Source organism: Somniosus microcephalus, unplaced genomic scaffold (assembly GCF_052327205.1).
Source record: "Somniosus microcephalus isolate GS21.2 unplaced genomic scaffold, FLI_Smic_1.0 unresolved_chr4, whole genome shotgun sequence".
Classification (NCBI taxonomy): domain Eukaryota; kingdom Metazoa; phylum Chordata; class Chondrichthyes; order Squaliformes; family Somniosidae; genus Somniosus; species Somniosus microcephalus.
The window spans coordinates 10,702,369-10,728,209 of NW_028225182.1; the positions used below are offsets into that span (position 1 = coordinate 10,702,369).

Consider the following 25,841-nt stretch of genomic DNA (forward strand, 5'->3'; position numbering starts at 1 on the left):
ACAAGGGTGGTGCTGTTGCTGTTTGGCGAACCGACCTCTACCTAGCGGAAGCTGTACGCCAACTCTCCAACACCTCCTCCTACCTCCGCCTGGACCATGACCCCACTACCGAATATCAAGTCACCATCTGCAAGACTGTCACTGACCTCGTATGAGAAGAGATTGAGTAAACTAGGCCTGCAATCTCTTGAATTCGGAAGAATGGGAGGGGATCTCATTAAGCATGCACAATTATTACAGGGTTTGATCGGTTGGATGCTGGGAGAATGTTTCCCTTGGCTGGGGAGTCTAGAACCAGGTGCCACAACCTCAGGATAAAGGTTAGGCCATTCAGGACTGAGAGGAGAAGACATTTCTTCACACAGAGGGTGGTGAATCTTTGGAATTTTCTACCCCAGATAGATGTGGAGGCTCAGTCATTGGGTATGTTCAAAACAGAAGTCGGTTGATTTCCGTCTGGTAAGGGCATCAAGGGATATGGCGATAGGGCCGGTGAATGGATTTGAGGCAGGAGATCAGGCATGGTCTCATAGAATCCCCTACATTGGCTTAAAAATCTGTTCCACTGTCTCTGACGAAAGGTTATCGACCTGAAACGTTAACTCTCTTTCTCTCTTCGCAGAAGCTGCCTGACCTGCTGAGTATCTCCAGCATTTTCTGTTTCAATTCAGATTTCCAGCATCTGCAGTATTTTCTCAGTTCGCATTTCTTTCATTGTGCAAAACAAGGTTATCGCTCAATTAATGACGCTTTGAAAGCAACATAAAAGTTTAACAAAATAAATACCGCCTAACGTGGGGCTCGAACCCACGACTCTGAAATTAAGAACCTCATGCTCTACCGACTGAGCTAGCCGGGCCGGTCGAAACTATATTTCATTGTCGCTGATTGCAGTCAGGCCCGGCCCGGTCACAACAGCATGTCTGAGCCGCGTTTCTGCAAACTACGAAACAAGTTCTCCAGAAGCCCAAGGCGTATAAGGAACTCAAGCAGCAAAATCCCTTTCATTAACCACAGGCAATTTTCTGATCGCAAAGCGCTTTAGTCCTTGTCAATATCTCTTGTCTATTTCCCGGAGATTCCCGATTCTGTCTTTCTCTCTGGCTCTGTTTATTGTGTCTGTGGCCACCTGCGGGTTGATTTTGAAGGAATACCTGTGTTTGTGTCTGCTTGGTACGTTAAACAAATGAGGGCATCAGGCGCTTCTGTGAATGACACTGAGGAATCAGGAGAAGGCAGGAGGAATGAAACAGTGTTTGTGGAACGTGTGTATATGAAAACAGCGCGGTTTATATTTTCGGACCTCGTGGCGCAACGGTAGCGCGTCTGACTCCAGATCAGAAGGCTGCGTGTTCAAATCACGTCGGGGGCAATGTTCTTCCGGGTAATTTAAGATTTATTGTTTTCTTTGCCGTTTCACAATAACCAGACTCTTGCTCCAAAGACTGTCTCACTCTTTCCCCAGTGTCAGGGAAAGAGGCGCCACAATTCCTCATTTATTTAATGTGACAAGACACAAGCACAGGTATTCGCTCAAAATCAACCTGCAGGTGGTCACACAGAATAATCAGAGCCAGAGAGACAGGCAGAATCGGGAAACACCGGCAAATACACGAGAGATATTGACAAGGTGAGAAAGCGCTTTGCGATCAAAAAATTGCCTGAATCCCTGTGGTTAATGAAAGGGCTTTTGATGCTTGATTTCCTTACACACCTTGGAATTCAGATGAACCTGGTTCATGGTTTGCAGAACAATTTAAACCCCTGGGTTAAATCCATTAATTATTCGCTTTTCCCCAGCTCCAGAGCTCAGATTGTTACTGCCCATCCCTGGAGCTGCAAGATACCAGGGACCCAGGACAAACCTCCCCATACACCGAGCACAAGTTCAGGAAAACCCCGGGGGAGATGATATCCCGGTCACTGAGCCTTCATCAGTATTGAACAAGCACCCGGACGGAAACGTTCTTCATGCGGAAGTGATGAGATGCAGAAGTTAACGGAACAAGTCAGGATGGCCGAGCGGTCTAAGGCGCTGCGTTCAGGTCGCAGTCTCCTCTGGAGGCGTGGGTTCGAATCCCACTTCTGACAGTCTTTACTTTTAATTACCAAGCGGAACTCATTTATTTTCACACCACTGTAATGACATTGGGACATCCCTTAAAAGTGGGATTCAGCAGTTCACCTGCTCCATTCACATAGAAACATAGAAGATAGGAGCAGGAGTAGGCCATTCGGCCCCTCGAGCCTGCTCCGCCATTTAATGAGATCATGGCTGATCATCCACATTCAGTACCCTGTCCCTGCTTTCTCCCCATATCCCTTTATCTCTTTAGCCTTAAGAAATATATCTAACTCCTTCTTGAATATATTTAATGAATTGGCCTCAACTGCCTTCTGTGGTACAGAATTCAACAGGTTCACCACTCTCTGGGTGAAGAAATTCCTCCTCATCTCAGCCCTTAGTGGCTTACCCCTTATCCTTAGACTGTGACCGCTGGTTCTGGATTCCCGCACCATCGGGATCATTCTTCCTGCATCTAGTGTGTCTAGTCCTGTTAGAATTTTGTAAGTTTCAATGAGATCCCCTCTCGTTCTTTTAACTCTAGCGAATATAAGCCTAATCATCTCAATCTGTCTTCATACGTCATTCCTGCCATCCCATGTATCAGTCTGGTGAATCTTCGCTGCACTCCCTCCATGGCAAGAACATCCTTCCTCAGATAAGGTGACCAAAGCTGCACACAGTTCTCTAGGTATGGTCTCACCAAGGCCTTGTACAAATGCAGCAAGACATCCTTGCTCCTGTACTCGAAACCTCTCACTTTCAAGGCCAACATTTGACTTCTTAACCACCTGCTGCACCTGCATGCTTACCTTCAGCGATTGGTGCACACGGACACCCAGGTCTCATTGCAGTTCCCATTTTCCCAATCTATTGACATTCTGATAATAAGCTGTCTTCCTGTTTTTGCCACCAAAGTTGATAACCTCACATTTATCCATATTAAACTGCATCTGCCATGCTTCTGTTAATCACCTAACCTCTCCATATCATACTGGAGTTTCTCTGCATCCTCCTCACAGCACACATGCCCACCCAGCTTTGTGTCGTCTGCACACTTGGAGTTATTACATCTAGTTCAACCTTCTAGATCATTAATATATATTGTGAGTAGCTGGAGTCCTAGCACTTATCCCTGCCCTACCCCACTAGTAATTGCCTGCCACTTGGAAACAGACCCGTTTAGACATACTCTTTGCTTCCTGTCTGCCAACCAGTTCTCTATCTAAGTCTGTACCTTACCCCCAATCCCATGTGCTTTAACTTTGCACGCCAATCTCTTATGTGGGACCTTCTGAAAGTCCAAATACACCACATCCACTGGTTCTCCCTTATCTATTCTACCAGTTACATCCTCAAAAATTCTAACATTTCCATCTGACCTGGTACTGAAAGTGGAGACGGTTCCACAGTGTAGCAATTATCACGTTTGCGCAATCATTTTGTTGGAACTTGCTCCTTCTGCTTGTCCAGGGGCGAGATTGCTCTCCTGTGTGTGGAAATAACAAATAAAACAAAAGAATTAGGAGCTGGAGTAGCCCATATATTGTGTAAAATGAGATATGGGTAACAGTTAACAGTTAACATGCAAAGCACAAAACTTGCTGACAAGGGTGGTGCTGTTGCTGTTTGGCGAACCGACCTCTACCTAGCGGAAGCTGTACGCCAACTCTCCAACACCTCCTCCTACCTCCGCCTGGACCATGACCCCACTACCGAATATCAAGTCACCATTTGCAAGACTGTCACTGAACTCGTATGAGAAGTGATTGAGTAAACTAGGCCTGCAATCTCTTGAATTCGGAAGAATGGGAGGGGATTTCATTTAGCATGCGAAATTATTACAGGGTTTGATCGGTTGGATGCTGGGAGAATGTTTCCCTTGGCTGGGGAGTCTAGAACCAGGGGCCACAACCTCAGGATAAAGGTTAGGCCATTCAGGACTGAGAGGAGAAGAAATTTCTTCACACAGAGGGTGGTGAATCTTTGGAATTTTCTACCCCAGATGGCTGTGAAGGCTCAGTCATTGGGTATTTTCAAAACAGAAGTCGGTAGATTTCTGTCTGGTAAGGGCATCAAGGGATATGGCGATAGGGCCGGTGAATGGATTTGAGGCAGGAGATCAGGCATGGTCTCATAGAATCCCCTGCATTTGCTTCAAAATCTGTTCCATTATCTCTGACGAAAGGTTATCGACCTGAAACGTTAACTCTGTTTCTCTCTTCGCAGAAGCTGCCTGACCTGCTGAGTATCTCCAGCATTTTCTGTTTCAATTCAGATTTCCAGCATCTGCAGTATTTTCTCAGTTCGCATTTCTTTCCTTGTGCAATACAAGGTTATCGCTCAATTAATGACGCTTTGAAAGCAACATAAAAGTTTAACAAAATAAATACCGCCTAACGTGGGGCTCGAACCCACGACTCTGAAATTAAGAACCTCATGCTCTACCGACTGAGCTAGCCGGGCCGGTCGAAACTATATTTCCTTGTCGCTGATTGCAGTCAGGCCCGGCCCGGTCACAACAGCATGTCTGAGCCGCGTTTCTGCAAACAACGAAACAAGTTCTCCAGAAGCCCAAGGCGTATAAGGAACTCAAGCAGCAAAATCCCTTTCATTAACCACAGGCAATTTTCTGATCGCAAAGCGCTTTAGTCCTTGTCAATATCTCTTGTCTATTTCCCGGAGATTCCCGATTCTGTCTTTCTCTCTGGCTCTGTTTATTGTGTCTGTGGCCACCTGCGGGTTGATTTTGAAGGAATACCTGTGTTTGTGTCTGCTTGGTACGTTAAACAAATGAGGGCATCAGGCGCTTCTGTGAATGACACTGAGGAATCAGGAGAAGGCAGGAGGAATGAAACAGTGTTTGTGGAACGTGTGTATATGAAAACAGCGCGGTTTATATTTTCGGACCTCGTGGCGCAACGGTAGCGCGTCTGACTCCAGATCAGAAGGCTGCGTGTTCAAATCACGTCGGGGTCAATGTTCTTCCGGGTAATTTAAGATTTATTGTTTTCTTTGCCGTTTCACAATAACCAGACTCTTGCTCCAAAGACTGTTTCACTCTTTCCCCAGTGTCAGGGAAAGAGGCGCCACAATTCCTCATTTATTTAATGTGGCAAGACACAAGCACAGGTATTCGCTCAAAATCAACCTGCAGGTGGTAACACAGAATAATCAGAGCCAGAGAGACAGGCAGAATCGGGAAACACCGGCAAATACACGAGAGATATTGACAAGGTGAGAAAGCGCTTTGCGATCAAAAAATTGCCTGAATCCCTGTGGTTAATGAAAGGGCTTTTGATGCTTGATTTCCTTACACACCTTGGAATTCAGATGAACCTGGTTCATGGTTTGCAGAACAATTTAAACCCCTGGGTTAAATCCATTAATTATTCGCTTTTCCCCAGCTCCAGAGCTCAGATTGTTACTGCCCATCCCTGGAGCTGCAAGATACCAGGGACCCAGGACAAACCTCCCCATACACCGAGCACAAGTTCAGGAAAACCCCGGGGGAGATGATATCCCGGTCACTGAGCCTTCATCAGTATTGAACAAGCATCCGGACGGAAACGTTCTTCATGCGGAAGTGATGAGATGCAGAAGTTAACGGAACAAGTCAGGATGGCCGAGCGGTCTAAGGCGCTGCGTTCAGGTCGCAGTCTCCTCTAGAGGCGTGGGTTCGAATCCCACTTCTGACAGTCTTTACTTTTAATTACCAAGCGGAACTCTTTTATTTTCACACCACTGTAATGACATTGGGACATCCCTAAAAAGTGGGATTCAGCAGTTCACCTGCTCCATTCACAGAGAAACAGAGAAGATAGGAGCAGGAGTAGGCCATTCGGCCCCTCGAGCCTGCTCCGCCATTTAATGAGATCATGGCTGATCATCCACATTCAGTACCCTGTCCCTGCTTTCTCCCCATATCCCTTTATCTCTTTAGCCTTAAGAAATATATCTAACTCCTTCTTGAATATATTTAATGAATTGGCCTCAACTGCCTTCTGTGGTACAGAATTCAACAGGTTCACCACTCTCTGGGTGAAGAAATTCCTCCTCATCTCAGCCCTTAGTGGCTTACCCCTTATCCTTAGACTGTGACCGCTGGTTCTGGATTCCCGCACCATCGGGATCATTCTTCCTGCATCTAGTGTGTCTAGTCCTGTTAGAATTTTGTAAGTTTCAATGAGATCCCCTCTCGTTCTTTTAACTCTAGCGAATATAAGCCTAATCATCTCAATCTGTCTTCATACGTCATTCCTGCCATCCCATGTATCAGTCTGGTGAATCTTCGCTGCACTCCCTCCATGGCAAGAACATCCTTCCTCAGATAAGGTGACCAAAGCTGCACACAGTACTCTAGGTATGGTCTCACCAAGGCCTTGTACAAATGCAGCAAGACATCCTTGCTCCTGTACTCGAAACCTCTCACTTTCAAGGCCAACATTTGACTTCTTAACCACCTGCTGCACCTGCATGCTTACCTTCAGCGATTGGTGCACACGGACACCCAGGTCTCATTGCAGTTCCCATTTTCCCAATCTATTGACATTCTGATAATAAGCTGTCTTCCTGTTTTTGCCACCAAAGTTGATAACCTCACATTTATCCATATTAAACTGCATCTGCCATGCTTCTGTTAATCACCTAACCTCTCCATATCATACTGGAGTTTCTCTGCATCCTCCTCACAGCACACATGCCCACCCAGCTTTGTGTCGTCTGCACACTTGGAGTTATTACATCTAGTTCAACCTTCTAGATCATTAATATATATTGTGAGTAGCTGGAGTCCTAGCACTTATCCCTGCCCTACCCCACTAGTAATTGCCTGCCACTTGGAAACAGACCCGTTTAGACATACTCTTTGCTTCCTGTCTGCCAACCAGTTCTCTATCTAAGTCTGTACCTTACCCCCAATCCCATGTGCTTTAACTTTGCACGCCAATCTCTTATGTGGGACCTTCTGAAAGTCCAAATACACCACATCCACTGGTTCTCCCTTATCTATTCTACCAGTTACATCCTCAAAAATTCTAACATTTCCATCTGACCTGGTACTGAAAGTGGAGACGGTTCCACAGTGTAGCAATTATCACGTTTGCGCAATCATTTTGTTGGAACTTGCTCCTTCTGCTTGTCCAGGGGCGAGATTGCTCTCCTGTGTGTGGAAATAACAAATAAAACAAAAGAATTAGGAGCTGGAGTAGCCCATATATTGTGTAAAATGAGATATGGGTAACAGTTAACAGTTAACATGCAAAGCACAAAACTTGCTGACAAGGGTGGTGCTGTTGCTGTTTGGCGAACCGACCTCTACCTAGCGGAAGCTGTACGCCAACTCTCCAACACCTCCTCCTACCTCCGCCTGGACCATGACCCCACTACCGAATATCAAGTCACCATTTGCAAGACTGTCACTGAACTCGTATGAGAAGTGATTGAGTAAACTAGGCCTGCAATCTCTTGAATTCGGAAGAATGGGAGGGGATTTCATTTAGCATGCGAAATTATTACAGGGTTTGATCGGTTGGATGCTGGGAGAATGTTTCCCTTGGCTGGGGAGTCTAGAACCAGGAGCCACAACCTCAGGATAAAGGTTAGGCCATTCAGGACTGAGAGGAGAAGAAATTTCTTCACACAGAGGGTGGTGAATCTTTGGAATTTTCTACCCCAGATGGCTGTGAAGGCTCAGTCATTGGGTATTTTCAAAACAGAAGTCGGTAGATTTCTGTCTGGTAAGGGCATCAAGGGATATGGCGATAGGGCCGGTGAATGGATTTGAGGCAGGAGATCAGGCATGGTCTCATAGAATCCCCTGCATTTGCTTCAAAATCTGTTCCATTATCTCTGACGAAAGGTTATCGACCTGAAACGTTAACTCTGTTTCTCTCTTCGCAGAAGCTGCCTGACCTGCTGAGTATCTCCAGCATTTTCTGTTTCAATTCAGATTTCCAGCATCTGCAGTATTTTCTCAGTTCGCATTTCTTTCCTTGTGCAATACAAGGTTATCGCTCAATTAATGACGCTTTGAAAGCAACATAAAAGTTTAACATAATAAATACCGCCTAACGTGGGGCTCGAACCCACGACTCTGAAATTAAGAACCTCATGCTCTACCGACTGAGCTAGCCGGGCCGGTCGAAACAATATTTCATTGTCGCTGATTGCAGTCAGGCCCGGCCCGGTCACAACAGCATGTCTGAGCCGCGTTTCTGCAAACAACGAAACAAGTTCTCCAGAAGCCCAAGGCGTATAAGGAACTCAAGCAGCAAAATCCCTTTCATTAACCACAGGCAATTTTCTGATCGCAAAGCGCTTTAGTCCTTGTCAATATCTCTTGTCTATTTCCCGGAGATTCCCGATTCTGTCTTTCTCTCTGGCTCTGTTTATTGTGTCTGTGGCCACCTGCGGGTTGATTTTGAAGGAATACCTGTGTTTGTGTCTGCTTGGTACGTTAAACAAATGAGGGCATCAGGCGCTTCTGTGAATGACACTGAGGAATCAGGAGAAGGCAGGAGGAATGAAACAGTGTTTGTGGAACGTGTGTATATGAAAACAGCGCGGTTTATATTTTCGGACCTCGTGGCGCAACGGTAGCGCGTCTGACTCCAGATCAGAAGGCTGCGTGTTCAAATCACGTCGGGGTCAATGTTCTGCCGGGTAATTTAAGATTTATTGTTTTCTTTGCCGTTTCACAATAACCAGACTCTTGCTCCAAAGACTGTTTCACTCTTTCCCCAGTGTCAGGGAAAGAGGCGCCACAATTCCTCATTTATTTAATGTGGCAAGACACAAGCACAGGTATTCGCTCAAAATCAACCTGCAGGTGGTAACACAGAATAATCAGAGCCAGAGAGACAGGCAGAATCGGGAAACACCGGCAAATACACGAGAGATATTGACAAGGTGAGAAAGCGCTTTGCGATCAAAAAATTGCCTGAATCCCTGTGGTTAATGAAAGGGCTTTTGATGCTTGATTTCCTTACACACCTTGGAATTCAGATGAACCTGGTTCATGGTTTGCAGAACAATTTAAACCCCTGGGTTAAATCCATTAATTATTCGCTTTTCCCCAGCTCCAGAGCTCAGATTGTTACTGCCCATCCCTGGAGCTGCAAGATACCAGGGACCCAGGACAAACCTCCCCATACACCGAGCACAAGTTCAGGAAAACCCCGGGGGAGATGATATCCCGGTCACTGAGCCTTCATCAGTATTGAACAAGCATCCGGACGGAAACGTTCTTCATGCGGAAGTGATGAGATGCAGAAGTTAACGGAACAAGTCAGGATGGCCGAGCGGTCTAAGGCGCTGCGTTCAGGTCGCAGTCTCCTCTAGAGGCGTGGGTTCGAATCCCACTTCTGACAGTCTTTACTTTTAATTACCAAGCGGAACTCTTTTATTTTCACACCACTGTAATGACATTGGGACATCCCTAAAAAGTGGGATTCAGCAGTTCACCTGCTCCATTCACAGAGAAACAGAGAAGATAGGAGCAGGAGTAGGCCATTCGGCCCCTCGAGCCTGCTCCGCCATTTAATGAGATCATGGCTGATCATCCACATTCAGTACCCTGTCCCTGCTTTCTCCCCATATCCCTTTATCTCTTTAGCCTTAAGAAATATATCTAACTCCTTCTTGAATATATTTAATGAATTGGCCTCAACTGCCTTCTGTGGTACAGAATTCAACAGGTTCACCACTCTCTGGGTGAAGAAATTCCTCCTCATCTCAGCCCTTAGTGGCTTACCCCTTATCCTTAGACTGTGACCGCTGGTTCTGGATTCCCGCACCATCGGTATCATTCTTCCTGCATCTAGTGTGTCTAGTCCTGATAGAATTTTGTAAGTTTCAATGAGATCCCCTCTCGTTCTTTTAACTCTAGCGAATATAAGCCTAATCATCTCAATCTGTCTTCATACGTCATTCCTGCCATCCCATGTATCAGTCTGGTGAATCCTCGCTGCACTCCCTCCATGGCATGAACATCCTTCCTCAGATAAGGTGACCAAAGCTGCACACAATACTCTAGGTATGGTCTCACCAAGGCCTTGTACAAATGCAGCAAGACATCCTTGCTCCTGTACTCGAAACCTCTCAGTATAAAGGCCAACATCTGCCTTCTTAACCACCTGCTGCACCTGCATGCTTACCTTCAGCGATTGGTGCACACGGACACCCAGGTCTCATTGCAGTTCCCCTTTTCCCAATCTATTGACATTCTGATAATAAGCTGTCTTCCTGTTTTTGCCACCAAAGTTGATAACCTCACATTTATCCACATTATACTGCATCTGCCATGCTTCTGTTAATCACCTAACCTGTCCATATCATACTGGAGTTTCTCTGCATCCTCCTCACAGCACACATGCCCACCCAGCTTTGTGTCGTCTGCACACTTGGAGTTATTACATCTAGTTCAACCTTCTAGATCATTAATATATATTGTGAGTAGCTGGAGTCCTAGCACTTATCCCTGCCCTACCCCACTAGTAATTGCCTGCCACTTGGAAACAGACCCGTTTAGACATACTCTTTGCTTCCTGTCTGCCAACCAGTTCTCTATCTAAGTCTGTACCTTACCCCCAATCCCATGTGCTTTAACTTTGCACGCCAATCTCTTATGTGGGACCTTCTGAAAGTCCAAATACACCACATCCACTGGTTCTCCCTTATCTATTCTACCAGTTACATCCTCAAAAAAGTCTAACATTTCCATCTGACCTGGTACTGAAAGTGGAGACGGTTCCACAGTGTAGCAGTTATCACGTTTGCGGAATCATTTTGTTGGAACTTGCTCCTTCTGCTTGTCCAGGGGCGAGATTGCTCTCCTGTGTGTGGAAATAACAAATAAAACAAAAGAATTAGGAGCTGGAGTAGCCCATATATTGTGTAAAATGAGATATGGGTAACAGTTAACAGTTAACATGCAAAGCACAAAACTTGCTGACCAGGGTGGTGGTGTTGATGTTTGGCGAACCGACCTCTACCTAGCGGAAGCTGTACGCCAACTCTCCAACACCTCCTCCTACCTCCGCCTGGACCATGACCCCACTACCGAATATCAAGTCACCATTTGCAAGACTGTCACTGAACTCGTATGAGAAGAGATTGAGTAAACTAGGCCTGCAATCACTTGAATTCGGAAGAATGGGAGGGGATCTCATTAAGCATGCAAATTTATTACAGGATTTGATCGGTTGGATGCTGGGAGAATGTTTCCCTTGGCTGGGGAGTCTAGAACCAGGGGCCACAGCCTCAGGATAAAGGTTAGGCCATTCTGGACTGAGAGGAGTAGAAATTTCTTCACACAGAGGGTGGTGAATCTTTGGAATTTTCTACCCCAGATGGCTGTGGAGGCTCCGTCATTGGGTATGTTCAAAGCAGAAGTCGGTAGATTTCTGTCTGGTAAGGGCATCAAGGGATATGGCGATAGGGCCGGTGAATGGATTTGAGGCAGGAGATCAGCCATGATCTCATAGAATCCCCTACATTTGCTTAAAAATCTGTTCCATTACCTCTTTTTTCCAGTTCTGACGAAAGGTTATCGACCTGAAACGTTAACTCTGTTTCTCTCTTCGCAGAAGCTGCCTGACCTGCTGAGTATCTCCAGCATTTTCTGTTTCAATTCAGATTTCCAGCATCTGCAGTATTTTCTCAGTTCGCATTTCTTTCATTGTGCAAAACAAGGTTATCGCTCAATTAATGACGCTTTGAAAGCAACATAAAAGTTTAACAAAATAAATACCGCCTAACGTGGGGCTCGAACCCACGACTCTGAAATTAAGAGCCTCATGCTCTACCGACTGAGCTAGCCGGGCCGGTCGAAACTATATTTCATTGTCGCTGATTGCAGTCAGGCCCGGCCCGGTCACAACAGCATGTCTGAGCCGCGTTTCTGCAAACTACGAAACAAGTTCTCCAGAAGCCCAAGGCGTATAAGGAACTCAAGCAGCAAAATCCCTTTCATTAACCACAGGGGTTCAGGCAATTTTCTGATCGCAAAGCGCTTTAGTCCTTGTCAATATCTCTTGTCTATTTCCCGGAGATTCCCGATTCTGTCTTTCTCTCTGGCTCTGTTTATTGTGTCTGTGGCCACCTGCGGGTTGATTTTGAAGGAATACCTGTGTTTGTGTCTGCTTGGTACGTTAAACAAATGAGGGCACCAGGCGCTTCTGTGAATGACACTGAGGAATCAGGAGAAGGCAGGAGGAATGAAACAGTGTTTGTGGAACGTGTGTATATGAAAACAGCGCGTTTTATATTTTCGGAGCTCGTGGCGCAACGGTAGCGCGTCTGACTCCAGATCAGAAGGCTGTGTGTTCAAATCACGTCGGGGTCAATGTTCTTCCGGGTAATTTAAGATTTATTGTTTTCTTTGCCGTTTCACAATAACCAGACTCTTGCTCCAAAGACTGTCCCACTCTTTCCACAGTGTCAGGGAGAGAAGCGCCACAATTCCACATTTATTTAATGTGACAAGACACAAGCACAGGTATTCGCTCAAAATCAACCTGCAGGTGGTCACACAGAATAAACAGAGCCAGAGAGACAGGCAGAATCGGGAAACACCGGCAAATACACGAGAGATATTGACAAGGTGAGAAAGCGCTTTGCGATCAAAAAATTGCCTGAATCCCTGTGGTTAATGAAAGGGCTTTTGATGCTTGATTTCCTTACACACCTTGGAATTCAGATGAACCTGGTTCATGGTTTGCAGAACAATTTAAACCCCTGGGTTAAATCCATTAATTATTCGCTTTTCCCCAGCTCCAGAGCTCAGATTGTTACTGCCCATCCCTGGAGCTGCAAGATACCAGGGACCCAGGACAAACCTCCCCATACACCGAGCACAAGTTCAGGAAAACCCCGGGGGAGATGATATCCCGGTCACTGAGCCTTCATCAGCATTGAACAAGCACCCGGACGGAAACGTTCTTCATGCGGAAGTGATGAGATGCAGAAGTTAACGGAACAAGTCAGGATGGCCGAGCGGTCTAAGGCGCTGCGTTCAGGTCGCAGTCTCCTCTGGAGGAATGGGTTCGAATCCCACTTCTGACAGTCTTTACTTTTAATTACCAAGCGGAACTCATTTATTTTCACACCACTGTAATGACATTGGGACATCCCTTAAAAGTGGGATTCAGCAGTTCACCTGCTCCATTCACATAGAAACATAGAAGATAGGAGCAGGAGTAGGCCATTCGGCCCCTCGAGCCTGCTCCGCCATTTAATGAGATCATGGCTGATCATCCACATTCAGTACCCTGTCCCTGCTTTCTCCCCATATCCCTTTATCTCTTTAGCCTTAAGAAATATATCTAACTCCTTCTTGAATATATTTAATGAATTGGCCTCAACTGCCTTCTGTGGTACAGAATTCAACAGGTTCACCACTCTCTGGGTGAAGAAATTCCTCCTCATCTCAGCCCTTAGTGGCTTACCCCTTATCCTTAGACTGTGACCGCTGGTTCTGGATTCCCGCACCATCGGGATCATTCTTCCTGCATCTAGTGTGTCTAGTCCTGTTAGAATTTTGTAAGTTTCAATGAGATCCCCTCTCGTTCTTTTAACTCTAGCGAATATAAGCCTAATCATCTCAATCTGTCTTCATACGTCATTCCTGCCATCCCATGTATCAGTCTGGTGAATCTTCGCTGCACTCCCTCCATGGCAAGAACATCCTTCCTCAGATAAGGTGACCAAAGCTGCACACAATACTCTAGGTATGGTCTCACCAAGGCCTTGTACAAATGCAGCAAGACATCCTTGCTCCTGTACTCGAAACCTCTCACTATAAAGGCCAACATTTGCCTTCTTAACCACCTGCTGCACCTGCATGCTTACCTTCAGCGATTGGTGCACACGGACACCCAGGTCTCATTGCAGTTCCCCTTTTCCCAATCTATTGACATTCTGATAATAAGCTGTCTTCCTGTTTTTGCCACCAAAGTTGATAACCTCACATTTATCCACATTAAACTGCATCTGCCATGCTTCTGTTAATCACCTAACCTGTCCATATCATACTGGAGTTTCTCTGCATCCTCCTCAGAGCACACATGCCCACCCAGCTTTGTGTCGTCTGCACACTTGGAGTTATTACATCTAGTTCAACCTTCTAGATCATTAATATATATTGTGAGTAGCTGGAGTCCTAGCACTTATCCCTGCCCTACCCCACTAGTAATTGCCTGCCACTTGGAAACAGACCCGTTTAGACATACTCTTTGCTTCCTGTCTGCCAACCAGTTCTCTATCTAAGTCTGTACCTTACCCCCAATCCCATGTGCTTTAACTTTGCACGCCAATCTCTTATGTGGGACCTTCTGAAAGTCCAAATACACCACATCCACTGGTTCTCCCTTATCTATTCTACCAGTTACATCCTCAAAAAATTCTAACATTTCCATCTGACCTGGTACTGAAAGTGGAGACGGTTCCACAGTGTAGCAGTTATCACGTTTGCGGAATCATTTTGTTGGAACTTGCTCCTTCTGCTTGTCCAGGGGCGAGATTGCTCTCCTGTGTGTGGAAATAACAAATAAAACAAAAGAATTAGGAGCTGGAGTAGCCCATATATTGTGTAAAATGAGATATGGGTAACAGTTAACAGTTAACATGCAAAGCACAAAACTTGCTGACAAGGGTGGTGCTGTTGCTGTTTGGCGAACCGACCTCTACCTAGCGGAAGCTGTACGCCAACTCTCCAACACCTCCTCCTACCTCCGCCTGGACCATGACCCCACTACCGAATATCAAGTCACCATCTGCAAGACTGTCACTGACCTCGTATGAGAAGAGATTGAGTAAACTAGGCCTGCAATCTCTTGAATTCGGAAGAATGGGAGGGGATCTCATTAAGCATGCACAATTATTACAGGGTTTGATCGGTTGGATGCTGGGAGAATGTTTCCCTTGGCTGGGGAGTCTAGAACCAGGGGCCACAACCTCAGGATAAAGGTTAGGCCATTCAGGACTGAGAGGAGAAGAAATTTCTTCACACAGAGGGTGGTGAATCTTTGGAATTTTCTACCCCAGATGGCTGTGGAGGCTCAGTCATTGGGTTTGTTCAAAACAGAAGTCGGTAGATTTCTGTCTGGTAAGGGCATCAAGGGATATGGCGATAGGGCCGGTGAATGGATTTGAGGCAGGAGGTCAGCCATGGTCTCATAGAATCCCCTACATTTGCTTAAAAATCTGTTCCATTATCTCTGACGAAAGGTTATCGACCTGAAACGTTAACTCTGTTTCTCTCTTCGCAGAAGCTGCCTGACCTGCTGAGTATCTCCAGCATTTTCTGTTTTAATTCAGATTTCCAGCATCTGCAGTATTTTCTCAGTTCGCATTTCTTTCATTGTGCAAAACAAGGTTATCGCTCAATTAATGACGCTTTGAAAGCAACATAAAAGTTTAACAAAATAAATACGGCCTAACGTGGGGCTCGAACCTACGATTGTGAAATTAAGAGCCTCATGCTCTACCGACTGTGCTAGCCGGGCCGGTCGAAACTATATTTCATTGTCGCTGATTGCAGTCAGGCCCGGCCCGGTCACAACAGCATGTCTGAGCCGCGTTTCTGCAAACTACGAAACAAGTTCTCCAGAAGCCCAAGGCGTATAATGAACTCAAGCAGCAAAATCCCTTTCATTAACCACAGGCAATTTTCTGATCGCATAGCGCTTTAGTCCTTGTCAATATCTCTTGTCTATTTCCCGGAGATTCCCGATTCTGTCTTTCTCTCTGGCTCTGTTTATTGTGTCTGTGGCCACCTGCGGGTTGATTTTGAAGGAATACCTGTGTTTGTGTTTGCTTGGTACGTTAAACAAATGAGGGCATCAGGCGCTTCTGTGAATGACACTGAGGAATCAGGAGAAGGCAGGAGGAATGAAACAGTGTTTGTGGAACGTGTGTATATGAAAACAGCGCGGTTTATATTTTCGGACCTCGTGGCGCAACGGTAGCGCGTCTGACTCCAGATCAGAAGGCTGCGTGTTCAAATCACGTCGGGGTCAATGTTCTTCCGGGTAATTTAAGATTTATTGTTTTCTTTGCCGTTTCACAATAACCAGACTCTTGCTCCAAAGACTGTCTCACTCTTTCCACAGTGTCAGGGAGAGAAGCGCCACAATTCCTCATTTATTTAATGTGACAAGACACAAGCACAGGTATTCGCTCAAAATCAACCTGCAGGTGGTCACACAGAATAAACAGAGCCAGAGAGACAGGCAGAATCGGGAAACACCGGCAAATACACGAGAGATATTGACAAGGTGAAAAAGCGCTTTGCGATCAAAAAATTGCCTGAATCCCTGCGGTTAATGAAAGGGCTTTTGATGCTTGATTTCCTTACACACCTTGGAGTTCAGATGAACCTGGTTCATGGTTTGCAGAACAATTTAAACCCCTGGGTTAAATCCATTAATTATTCGCTTTTCCCCAGCTCCAGAGCTCAGATTGTTACTGCCCATCCCTGGAGCTGCAAGATACCAGGGACCCAGGACAAACCTCCCCATACACCGAGCACAAGTTCAGGAAAACCCCGCGGGAGATGATATCCCGGTCACTGAGCCTTCATCAGCATTGAACAAGCACCCGGACGGAAACGTTCTTCATGCGGAAGTGATGAGATGCAGAAGTTAACGGAACAAGTCAGGATGGCCGAGCGGTCTAAGGCGCTGCGTTCAGGTCGCAGTCTCCTCTGGAGGCGTGGGTTCGAATCCCACTTCTGACAGTCTTTACTTTTAATTACCAAGCGGAACTCATTTATTTTCACACCACTGTAATGACATTGGGACATCCCTTAAAAGTGGGATTCAGCAGTTCACCTGCTCCATTCACATAGAAACATAGAAGATAGGAGCAGGAGTAGGCCATTCGGCCCCTCGAGCCTGCTCCGCCATTTAATGAGATCATGGCTGATCATCCACATTCAGTACCCTGTCCCTGCTTTCTCCCCATATCCCTTTATCTCTTTAGCCTTAAGAAATATATCTAACTCCTTCTTGAATATATTTAATGAATTGGCCTCAACTGCCTTCTGTGGTACAGAATTCAACAGGTTCACCACTCTCTGGGTGAAGAAATTCCTCCTCATCTCAGCCCTTAGTGGCTTACCCCTTATCCTTAGACTGTGACCGCTGGTTCTGGATCCCGCACCATCGGGATCATTCTTCCTGCATCTAGTGTGTCTAGTCCTGTTAGAATTATGTAAGTTTCAATGAGATCCCCTCTCGTTCTTTTAACTCTAGCGAATATAAGCCTAATCATCTCAATCTGTCTTCATACGTCATTCCTGCCATCCCATGTATCAGTCTGGTGAATCTTCGCTGCACTCCCTCCATGGCAAGAACATCCTTCCTCAGATAAGGTGACCAAAGCTGCACACAATACTCTAGGTATGGTCTCACCAAGGCCTTGTACAAATGCAGCAAGACATCCTTGCTCCTATACTCGAAACCTCTCACTATAAAGGCCAACATTTGCCTTCTTAACCACCTGCTGCACCTGCATGCTTACCTTCAGCGATTGGTGCACACGGACACCCAGGTCTCATTGCAGTTCCCCTTTTCCCAATCTATTGACATTCTGATAATAAGCTGTCTTCCTGTTTTTGCCACCAAAGTTGATAACCTCACATTTATCCACATTAAACTGCATCTGCCATGCTTCTGTTAATCACCTAACCTGTCCATATCATACTGGAGTTTCTCTGCGTCCTCCTCAGAGCACACATGCCCACCCAGCTTTGTGTCGTCTGCACACTAGGAGTTATTACATCTAGTTCAACCTTCTAGATCATTAATATATATTGTGAGTAGCTGGAGTCCTAGCACTTATCCCTGCCCTACCCCACTAGTAATTGCCTGCCACTTGGAAACAGACCCGTTTAGACATACTCTTTGCTTCCTGTCTGCCAACCAGTTCTCTATCTAAGTCTGTACCTTACCCCCAATCCCATGTGCTTTAACTTTGCACGCCAATCTCTTATGTGGGACCATCTGAAAGTCCAAATACACCACATCCACTGGTTCTCCCTTATCTATTCTACCAGTTACATCCTCAAAAAATTCTAACATTTCCATCTGACCTGGTACTGAAAGTGGAGACGGTTCCACAGTGTAGCAGTTATCACGTTTGCGGAATCATTTTGTTGGAACTTGCTCCTTCTGCTTGTCCAGGGGCGAGATTGCTCTCCTGTGTGTGGAAATAACAAATAAAACAAAAAAATTAGGAGCTGGAGTAGCCCATATATTGTGTAAAATGAGATATGGGTAACAGTTAACAGTTAACATGCAAAGCACAAAACTTGCTGACAAGGGTGGTGCTGTTGCTGTTTGGCGAACCGACCTCTACCTAGCGGAAGCTGTACGCCAACTCTCCAACACCTCCTCCTACCTCCGCCTGGACCATGACCCCACTACCGAATATCAAGTCACCATCTGCAAGACTGTCACTGACCTCGTATGAGAAGAGATTGAGTAAACTAGGCCTGCAATCTCTTGAATTCGGAAGAATGGGAGGGGATCTCATTAAGCATGCACAATTATTACAGGGTTTGATCGGTTGGATGCTGGGAGAATGTTTCCCTTGGCTGGGGAGTCTAGAACCAGGTGCCACAACCTCAGGATAAAGGTTAGGCCATTCAGGACTGAGAGGAGAAGACATTTCTTCACACAGAGGGTGGTGAATCTTTGGAATTTTCTACCCCAGATGGCTGTGGAGGCTCAGTCATTGGGTATGTTCAAAACAGAAGTCGGTAGATTTCTGTCTGGTAAGGGCATCAAGGGATATGGCGATAGGGCCGGTGAATGGATTTGAGGCAGGAGATCAGGCATGGTCTCATAGAATCCCCTACATTTGCTTAAAAATCTGTTCCATTGTCTCTGACGAAAGGTTATCGACCTGAAACGTTAACTCTCTTTCTCTCTTCGCAGAAGCTGCCTGACCTGCTGAGTATCTCCAGCATTTTCTGTTTCAATTCAGATTTCCAGCATCTGCAGTATTTTCTCAGTTCGCATTTCTTTCATTGTGCAAAACAAGGTTATCGCTCAATTAATGACGCTTTGAAAGCAACATAAAAGTTTAACAAAATAAATACCGCCTAACGTGGGGCTCGAACCCACGACTCTGAAAGTAAGAACCTCATGCTCTACCGACTGAGCTAGCCGGGCCGGTCGAAACTATATTTCATTGTCGCTGATTGCAGTCAGGCCCGGCCCGGTCACAACAGCATGTCTGAGCCGCGTTTCTGCAAACTACGAAACAAGTTCTCCAGAAGCCCAAGGCGTATAAGGAACTCAAGCAGCAAAATCCCTTTCATTAACCACAGGCAATTTTCTGATCGCAAAGCGCTTTAGTCCTTGTCAATATCTCTTGTCTATTTCCCGGAGATTCCCGATTCTGTCTTTCTCTCTGGCTCTGTTTATTGTGTCTGTGGCCACCTGCGGGTTGATTTTGAAGGAATACCTGTGTTTGTGTCTGCTTGGTACGTTAAACAAATGAGGGCATCAGGCGCTTCTGTGAATGACACTGAGGAATCAGGAGAAGGCAGGAGGAATGAAACAGTGTTTGTGGAACGTGTGTATATGAAAACAGCGCGGTTTATATTTTCGGACCTCGTGGCGCAACGGTAGCGCGTCTGACTTCAGATCAGAAGGCTGCGTGTTCAAATCACGTCGGGGTCAATGTTCTTCCGGGTAATTTAAGATTTATTGTTTTCTTTGCCGTTTCACAATAACCAGACTCTTGCTCCAAAGACTGTCTCACTCTTTCCCCAGTGTCAGGGAAAGAGGCGCCACAATTCCTCATTTATTTAATGTGACAAGACACAAGCACAGGTATTCGCTCAAAATCAACCTGCAGGTGGTCACACAGAATAATCAGAGCCAGAGAGACAGGCAGAATCGGGAAACACCGGCAAATACACGAGAGATATTGACAAGGTGAGAAAGCGCTTTGCGATCAAAAAATTGCCTGAATCCCTGTGGTTAATGAAAGGGCTTTTGATGCTTGATTTCCTTACACACCTTGGAATTCAGATGAACCTGGTTCATGGTTTGCAGAACAATTTAAACCCCTGGGTTAAATCCATTAGTTATTCGCTTTTCCCCAGCTCCAGAGCTCAGATTGTTACTGCCCATCCCTGGAGCTGCAAGATACCAGGGACCCAGGACAAACCTCCCCATACACCGAGCACAAGTTCAGGAAAACCCCGGGGGAGATGATATCCCGGTCACTGAGCCTTCATCAGTATTGAACAAGCACCCGGACGGAAACGTTCTTCATGCGGAAGTGATGAGATGCAGAAGTTAACGGAACAAGTCAGGATGGCCGAGCGGTCTAAGGCGCTGCGTTCAGGTCGCAGTCTCCTCTGGAGGCGTGGGTTCGAATCCCACTTCTGACAGTCTTTACTTTTAATTACCAAGCGGAACTCATTTATTTTCACACCACTGTAATGACATTGGGACATCCCTTAAAAGTGGGATTCAGCAGTTCACCTGCTCCATTCACATAGAAACATAGAAGATAGGAGCAGGAGTAGGCCATTCGGCCCCTCGAGCCTGCTCCGCCATTTAATGAGATCATGGCTGATCATCCACATTCAGTACCCTGTCCCTGCTTTCTCCCCATATCCCTTTATCTCTTTAGCCTTAAGAAATATATCTAACTCCTTCTTGAATATATTTAATGAATTGGCCTCAACTGCCTTCTGTGGTACAGAATTCAACAGGTTCACCACTCTCTGGGTGAAGAAATTCCTCCTCATCTCAGCCCTTAGTGGCTTACCCCTTATCCTTAGACTGTGACCGCTGGTTCTGGATTCCCGCACCATCGGGATCATTCTTCCTGCATCTAGTGTGTCTAGTCCTGTTAGAATTTTGTAAGTTTCAATGAGATCCCCTCTCGTTCTTTTAACTCTAGCGAATATAAGCCTAATCATCTCAATCTGTCTTCATACGTCATTCCTGCCATCCCATGTATCAGTCTGGTGAATCTTCGCTGCACTCCCTCCATGGCAAGAACATCCTTCCTCAGATAAGGTGACCAAAGCTGCACACAGTACTCTAGGTATGGTCTCACCAAGGCCTTGTACAAATGCAGCAAGACATCCTTGCTCCTGTACTCGAAACCTCTCACTTTCAAGGCCAACATTTGACTTCTTAACCACCTGCTGCACCTGCATGCTTACCTTCAGCGATTGGTGCACACGGACACCCAGGTCTCATTGCAGTTCCCCTTTTCCCAATCTATTGACATTCTGATAATAAGCTGTCTTCCTGTTTTTGCCACCAAAGTTGATAACCTCACATTTATCCATATTAAACTGCATCTGCCATGCTTCTGTTAATCACCTAACCTCTCCATATCATACTGGAGTTTCTCTGCATCCTCCTCACAGCACACATGCCCACCCAGCTTTGTGTCGTCTGCACACTTGGAGTTATTACATCTAGTTCAACCTTCTAGATCATTAATATATATTGTGAGTAGCTGGAGTCCTAGCACTTATCCCTGCCCTACCCCACTAGTAATTGCCTGCCACTTGGAAACAGACCCGTTTAGACATACTCTTTGCTTCCTGTCTGCCAACCAGTTCTCTATCTAAGTCTGTACCTTACCCCCAATCCCATGTGCTTTAACTTTGCACGCCAATCTCTTATGTGGGACCTTCTGAAAGTCCAAATACACCACATCCACTGGTTCTCCCTTATCTATTCTACCAGTTACATCCTCAAAAAATTCTAACATTTCCATCTGACCTGGTACTGAAAGTGGAGACGTTTCCACAGTGTAGCAATTATCACGTTTGCGCAATCATTTTGTTGGAACTTGCTCCTTCTGCTTGTCCAGGGGCGAGATTGCTCTCCTGTGTGTGGAAATAACAAATAAAACAAAAGAATTAGGAGCTGGAGTAGCCCATATATTGTGTAAAATGAGATATGGGTAACAGTTAACAGTTAACATGCAAAGCACAAAACTTGCTGACAAGGGTGGTGCTGTTGCTGTTTGGCGAACCGACCTCTACCTAGCGGAAGCTGTACGCCAACTCTCCAACACCTCCTCCTACCTCCGCCTGGACCATGACCCCACTACCGAATATCAAGTCACCATTTGCAAGACTGTCACTGAACTCGTATGAGAAGTGATTGAGTAAACTAGGCCTGCAATCTCTTGAATTCGGAAGAATGGGAGGGGATTTCATTTAGCATGCGAAATTATTACAGGGTTTGATCGGTTGGATGCTGGGAGAATGTTTCCCTTGGCTGGGGAGTCTAGAACCAGGGGCCACAACCTCAGGATAAAGGTTAGGCCATTCAGGACTGAGAGGAGAAGAAATTTCTTCACACAGAGGGTGGTGAATCTTTGGAATTTTCTACCCCAGATGGCTGTGAAGGCTCAGTCATTGGGTATTTTCAAAACAGAAGTCGGTAGATTTCTGTCTGGTAAGGGCATCAAGGGATATGGCGATAGGGCCGGTGAATGGATTTGAGGCAGGAGATCAGGCATGGTCTCATAGAATCCCCTGCATTTGCTTCAAAATCTGTTCCATTATCTCTAACGAAAGGTTATCGACCTGAAACGTTAACTCTGTTTCTCTCTTCGCAGAAGCTGCCTGACCTGCTGAGTATCTCCAGCATTTTCTGTTTCAATTCAGATTTCCAGCATCTGCAGTATTTTCTCAGTTCGCATTTCTTTCCTTGTGCAAAACAAGGTTATCGCTCAATTAATGACGCTTTGAAAGCAACATAAAAGTTTAACAAAATAAATACCGCCTAACGTGGGGCTCGAACCCACGACTCTGAAATTAAGAACCTCATGCTCTACCGACTGAGCTAGCCGGGCCGGTCGAAACTAAATTTCCTTGTCGCTGATTGCAGTCAGGCCCGGCCCGGTCACAACAGCATGTCTGAGCCGCGTTTCTGCAAACAACGAAACAAGTTCTCCAGAAGCCCAAGGCGTATAAGGAACTCAAGCAGCAAAATCCCTTTCATTAACCACAGGCAATTTTCTGATCGCAAAGCGCTTTAGTCCTTGTCAATATCTCTTGTCTATTTCCCGGAGATTCCCGATTCTGTCTTTCTCTCTGGCTCTGTTTATTGTGTCTGTGGCCACCTGCGGGTTGATTTTGAAGGAATACCTGTGTTTGTGTCTGCTTGGTACGTTAAACAAATGAGGGCATCAGGCGCTTCTGTGAATGACACTGAGGAATCAGGAGAAGGCAGGAGGAATGAAACAGTGTTTGTGGAACGTGTGTATATGAAAACAGCGCGGTTTATATTTTCGGACCTCGTGGCGCAACGGTAGCGCGTCTGACTCCAGATCAGAAGGCTGCGTGTTCAAATCACGTCGGGGTCAATGTTCTTCCGGGTAATTTAAGATTTATTGTTTTCTTTGCCGTTTCACAATAACCAGACTCTTGCTCCAAAGACTGTCTCACTCTTTCCCCAGTGTCAGGGAAAGAGGCGCCACAATTCCTCATTTATTTAATGTGACAAGACACAAGCACAGGTATTCGCTCAAAATCAACCTGCAGGTGGTCACACAGAATAATCAGAGCCAGAGAGACAGGCAGAATCGGGAAACACCGGCAAATACACGAGAGATATTGACAAGGTGAGAAAGCGCTTTGCGATCAAAAAATTGCCTGAATCCCTGTGGTTAATGAAAGGGCTTTTGATGCTTGATTTCCTTACACACCTTGGAATTCAGATGAACCTGGTTCATGGTTTGCAGAACAATTTAAACCCCTGGGTTAAATCCATTAATTATTCGCTTTTCCCCAGCTCCAGAGCTCAGATTGTTACTGCCCATCCCTGGAGCTGCAAGATACCAGGGACCCAGGACAAACCTCCCCATACACCGAGCACAAGTTCAGGAAAACCCCGGGGGAGATGATATCCCGGTCACTGAGCCTTCATCAGTATTGAACAAGCACCCGGACGGAAACGTTCTTCATGCGGAAGTGATGAGATGCAGAAGTTAACGGAACAAGTCAGGATGGCCGAGCGGTCTAAGGCGCTGCGTTCAGGTCGCAGTCTCCTCTGGAGGCGTGGGTTCGAATCCCACTTCTGACAGTCTTTACTTTTAATTACCAAGCGGAACTCATTTATTTTCACACCACTGTAATGACATTGGGACATCCCTTAAAAGTGGGATTCAGCAGTTCACCTGCTCCATTCACATAGAAACATAGAAGATAGGAGCAGGAGTAGGCCATTCGGCCCCTCGAGCCTGCTCCGCCATTTAATGAGATCATGGCTGATCATCCACATTCAGTACCCTGTCCCTGCTTTCTCCCCATATCCCTTTATCTCTTTAGCCTTAAGAAATATATCTAACTCCTTCTTGAATATATTTAATGAATTGGCCTCAACTGCCTTCTGTGGTACAGAATTCAACAGGTTCACCACTCTCCGGGTGAAGAAATTCCTCCTCATCTCAGCCCTTAGTGGCTTACCCCTTATCCTTAGACTGTGACCGCTGGTTCTGGATTCCCGCACCATCGGGATCATTCTTCCTGCATCTAGTGTGTCTAGTCCTGTTAGAATTTTGTAAGTTTCAATGAGATCCCCTCTCGTTCTTTTAACTCTAGCGAATATAAGCCTAATCATCTCAATCTGTCTTCATACGTCATTCCTGCCATCCCATGTATCAGTCTGGTGAATCTTCGCTGCACTCCCTCCATGGCAAGAACATCCTTCCTCAGATAAGGTGACCAAAGCTGCACACAGTACTCTAGGTATGGTCTCACCAAGGCCTTGTACAAATGCAGCAAGACATCCTTGCTCCTGTACTCGAAACCTCTCACTTTCAAGGCCAACATTTGACTTCTTAACCACCTGCTGCACCTGCATGCTTACCTTCAGCGATTGGTGCACACGGACACCCAGGTCTCATTGCAGTTCCCCTTTTCCCAATCTATTGACATTCTGATAATAAGCTGTCTTCCTGTTTTTGCCACCAAAGTTGATAACCTCACATTTATCCATATTAAACTGCATCTGCCATGCTTCTGTTAATCACCTAACCTCTCCATATCATACTGGAGTTTCTCTGCATCCTCCTCACAGCACACATGCCCACCCAGCTTTGTGTCGTCTGCACACTTGGAGTTATTACATCTAGTTCAACCTTCTAGATCATTAATATATATTGTGAGTAGCTGGAGTCCTAGCACTTATCCCTGCCCTACCCCACTAGTAATTGCCTGCCACTTGGAAACAGACCCGTTTAGACATACTCTTTGCTTCCTGTCTGCCAACCAGTTCTCTATCTAAGTCTGTACCTTACCCCCAATCCCATGTGCTTTAACTTTGCACGCCAATCTCTTATGTGGGACCTTCTGAAAGTCCAAATACACCACATCCACTGTTTCTCCCTTATCTATTCTACCAGTTACATCCTCAAAAAATTCTAACATTTCCATCTGACCTGGTACTGAAAGTGGAGACGGTTCCACAGTGTAGCAATTATCACGTTTGCGCAATCATTTTGTTGGAACTTGCTCCTTCTGCTTGTCCAGGGGCGAGATTGCTCTCCTGTGTGTGGAAATAACAAATAAAACAAAAGAATTAGGAGCTGGAGTAGCCCATATATTGTGTAAAATGAGATATGGGTAACAGTTAACAGTTAACATGCAAAGCACAAAACTTGCTGACAAGGGTGGTGCTGTTGCTGTTTGGCGAACCGACCTCTACCTAGCGGAAGCTGTACGCCAACTCTCCAACACCTCCTCCTACCTCCGCCTGGACCATGACCCCACTACCGA

At 45.9% G+C, this 25,841-nt stretch overlaps 19 non-coding genes across 19 annotated transcripts; 13 read left to right on the top strand and 6 right to left on the bottom strand.

The window, feature by feature from the left end:
• Positions 1-786: 786 nt before the first annotated feature.
• trnak-cuu (transfer RNA lysine (anticodon CUU)) lies at positions 787-859 on the bottom strand. Its single transcript has one exon. It is a non-coding gene; the product is annotated as a tRNA-Lys (tRNA).
• Positions 860-1,300: 441 nt separating this feature from the next.
• trnaw-cca (transfer RNA tryptophan (anticodon CCA)) lies at positions 1,301-1,372 on the top strand. The gene has a single exon. It is a non-coding gene; the product is annotated as a tRNA-Trp (tRNA).
• A 636-nt stretch (positions 1,373-2,008) lies between these two features.
• On the top strand, positions 2,009-2,091 carry trnal-cag (transfer RNA leucine (anticodon CAG)). Its single transcript has one exon. It is a non-coding gene; the product is annotated as a tRNA-Leu (tRNA).
• A 2,367-nt stretch (positions 2,092-4,458) lies between these two features.
• trnak-cuu (transfer RNA lysine (anticodon CUU)) lies at positions 4,459-4,531 on the bottom strand. Its single transcript has one exon. It is a non-coding gene; the product is annotated as a tRNA-Lys (tRNA).
• A 441-nt stretch (positions 4,532-4,972) lies between these two features.
• trnaw-cca (transfer RNA tryptophan (anticodon CCA)) lies at positions 4,973-5,044 on the top strand. The gene has a single exon. It is a non-coding gene; the product is annotated as a tRNA-Trp (tRNA).
• A 636-nt stretch (positions 5,045-5,680) lies between these two features.
• trnal-cag (transfer RNA leucine (anticodon CAG)) lies at positions 5,681-5,763 on the top strand. Its single transcript has one exon. It is a non-coding gene; the product is annotated as a tRNA-Leu (tRNA).
• Positions 5,764-8,130: 2,367 nt separating this feature from the next.
• trnak-cuu (transfer RNA lysine (anticodon CUU)) lies at positions 8,131-8,203 on the bottom strand. The gene has a single exon. It is a non-coding gene; the product is annotated as a tRNA-Lys (tRNA).
• A 441-nt stretch (positions 8,204-8,644) lies between these two features.
• On the top strand, positions 8,645-8,716 carry trnaw-cca (transfer RNA tryptophan (anticodon CCA)). The gene has a single exon. It is a non-coding gene; the product is annotated as a tRNA-Trp (tRNA).
• Positions 8,717-9,352: 636 nt separating this feature from the next.
• trnal-cag (transfer RNA leucine (anticodon CAG)) lies at positions 9,353-9,435 on the top strand. Its single transcript has one exon. It is a non-coding gene; the product is annotated as a tRNA-Leu (tRNA).
• A 2,381-nt stretch (positions 9,436-11,816) lies between these two features.
• Positions 11,817-11,889, bottom strand: trnak-cuu (transfer RNA lysine (anticodon CUU)). The gene has a single exon. It is a non-coding gene; the product is annotated as a tRNA-Lys (tRNA).
• A 449-nt stretch (positions 11,890-12,338) lies between these two features.
• Positions 12,339-12,410, top strand: trnaw-cca (transfer RNA tryptophan (anticodon CCA)). Its single transcript has one exon. It is a non-coding gene; the product is annotated as a tRNA-Trp (tRNA).
• Positions 12,411-13,046: 636 nt separating this feature from the next.
• Positions 13,047-13,129, top strand: trnal-cag (transfer RNA leucine (anticodon CAG)). The gene has a single exon. It is a non-coding gene; the product is annotated as a tRNA-Leu (tRNA).
• A 2,882-nt stretch (positions 13,130-16,011) lies between these two features.
• Positions 16,012-16,083, top strand: trnaw-cca (transfer RNA tryptophan (anticodon CCA)). The gene has a single exon. It is a non-coding gene; the product is annotated as a tRNA-Trp (tRNA).
• Positions 16,084-16,719: 636 nt separating this feature from the next.
• trnal-cag (transfer RNA leucine (anticodon CAG)) lies at positions 16,720-16,802 on the top strand. The gene has a single exon. It is a non-coding gene; the product is annotated as a tRNA-Leu (tRNA).
• A 2,367-nt stretch (positions 16,803-19,169) lies between these two features.
• trnak-cuu (transfer RNA lysine (anticodon CUU)) lies at positions 19,170-19,242 on the bottom strand. Its single transcript has one exon. It is a non-coding gene; the product is annotated as a tRNA-Lys (tRNA).
• Positions 19,243-20,391: 1,149 nt separating this feature from the next.
• Positions 20,392-20,474, top strand: trnal-cag (transfer RNA leucine (anticodon CAG)). The gene has a single exon. It is a non-coding gene; the product is annotated as a tRNA-Leu (tRNA).
• Positions 20,475-22,842: 2,368 nt separating this feature from the next.
• Positions 22,843-22,915, bottom strand: trnak-cuu (transfer RNA lysine (anticodon CUU)). Its single transcript has one exon. It is a non-coding gene; the product is annotated as a tRNA-Lys (tRNA).
• Positions 22,916-23,356: 441 nt separating this feature from the next.
• On the top strand, positions 23,357-23,428 carry trnaw-cca (transfer RNA tryptophan (anticodon CCA)). The gene has a single exon. It is a non-coding gene; the product is annotated as a tRNA-Trp (tRNA).
• Positions 23,429-24,064: 636 nt separating this feature from the next.
• trnal-cag (transfer RNA leucine (anticodon CAG)) lies at positions 24,065-24,147 on the top strand. Its single transcript has one exon. It is a non-coding gene; the product is annotated as a tRNA-Leu (tRNA).
• The last annotated feature ends 1,694 nt before the right edge of the window (positions 24,148-25,841 follow it).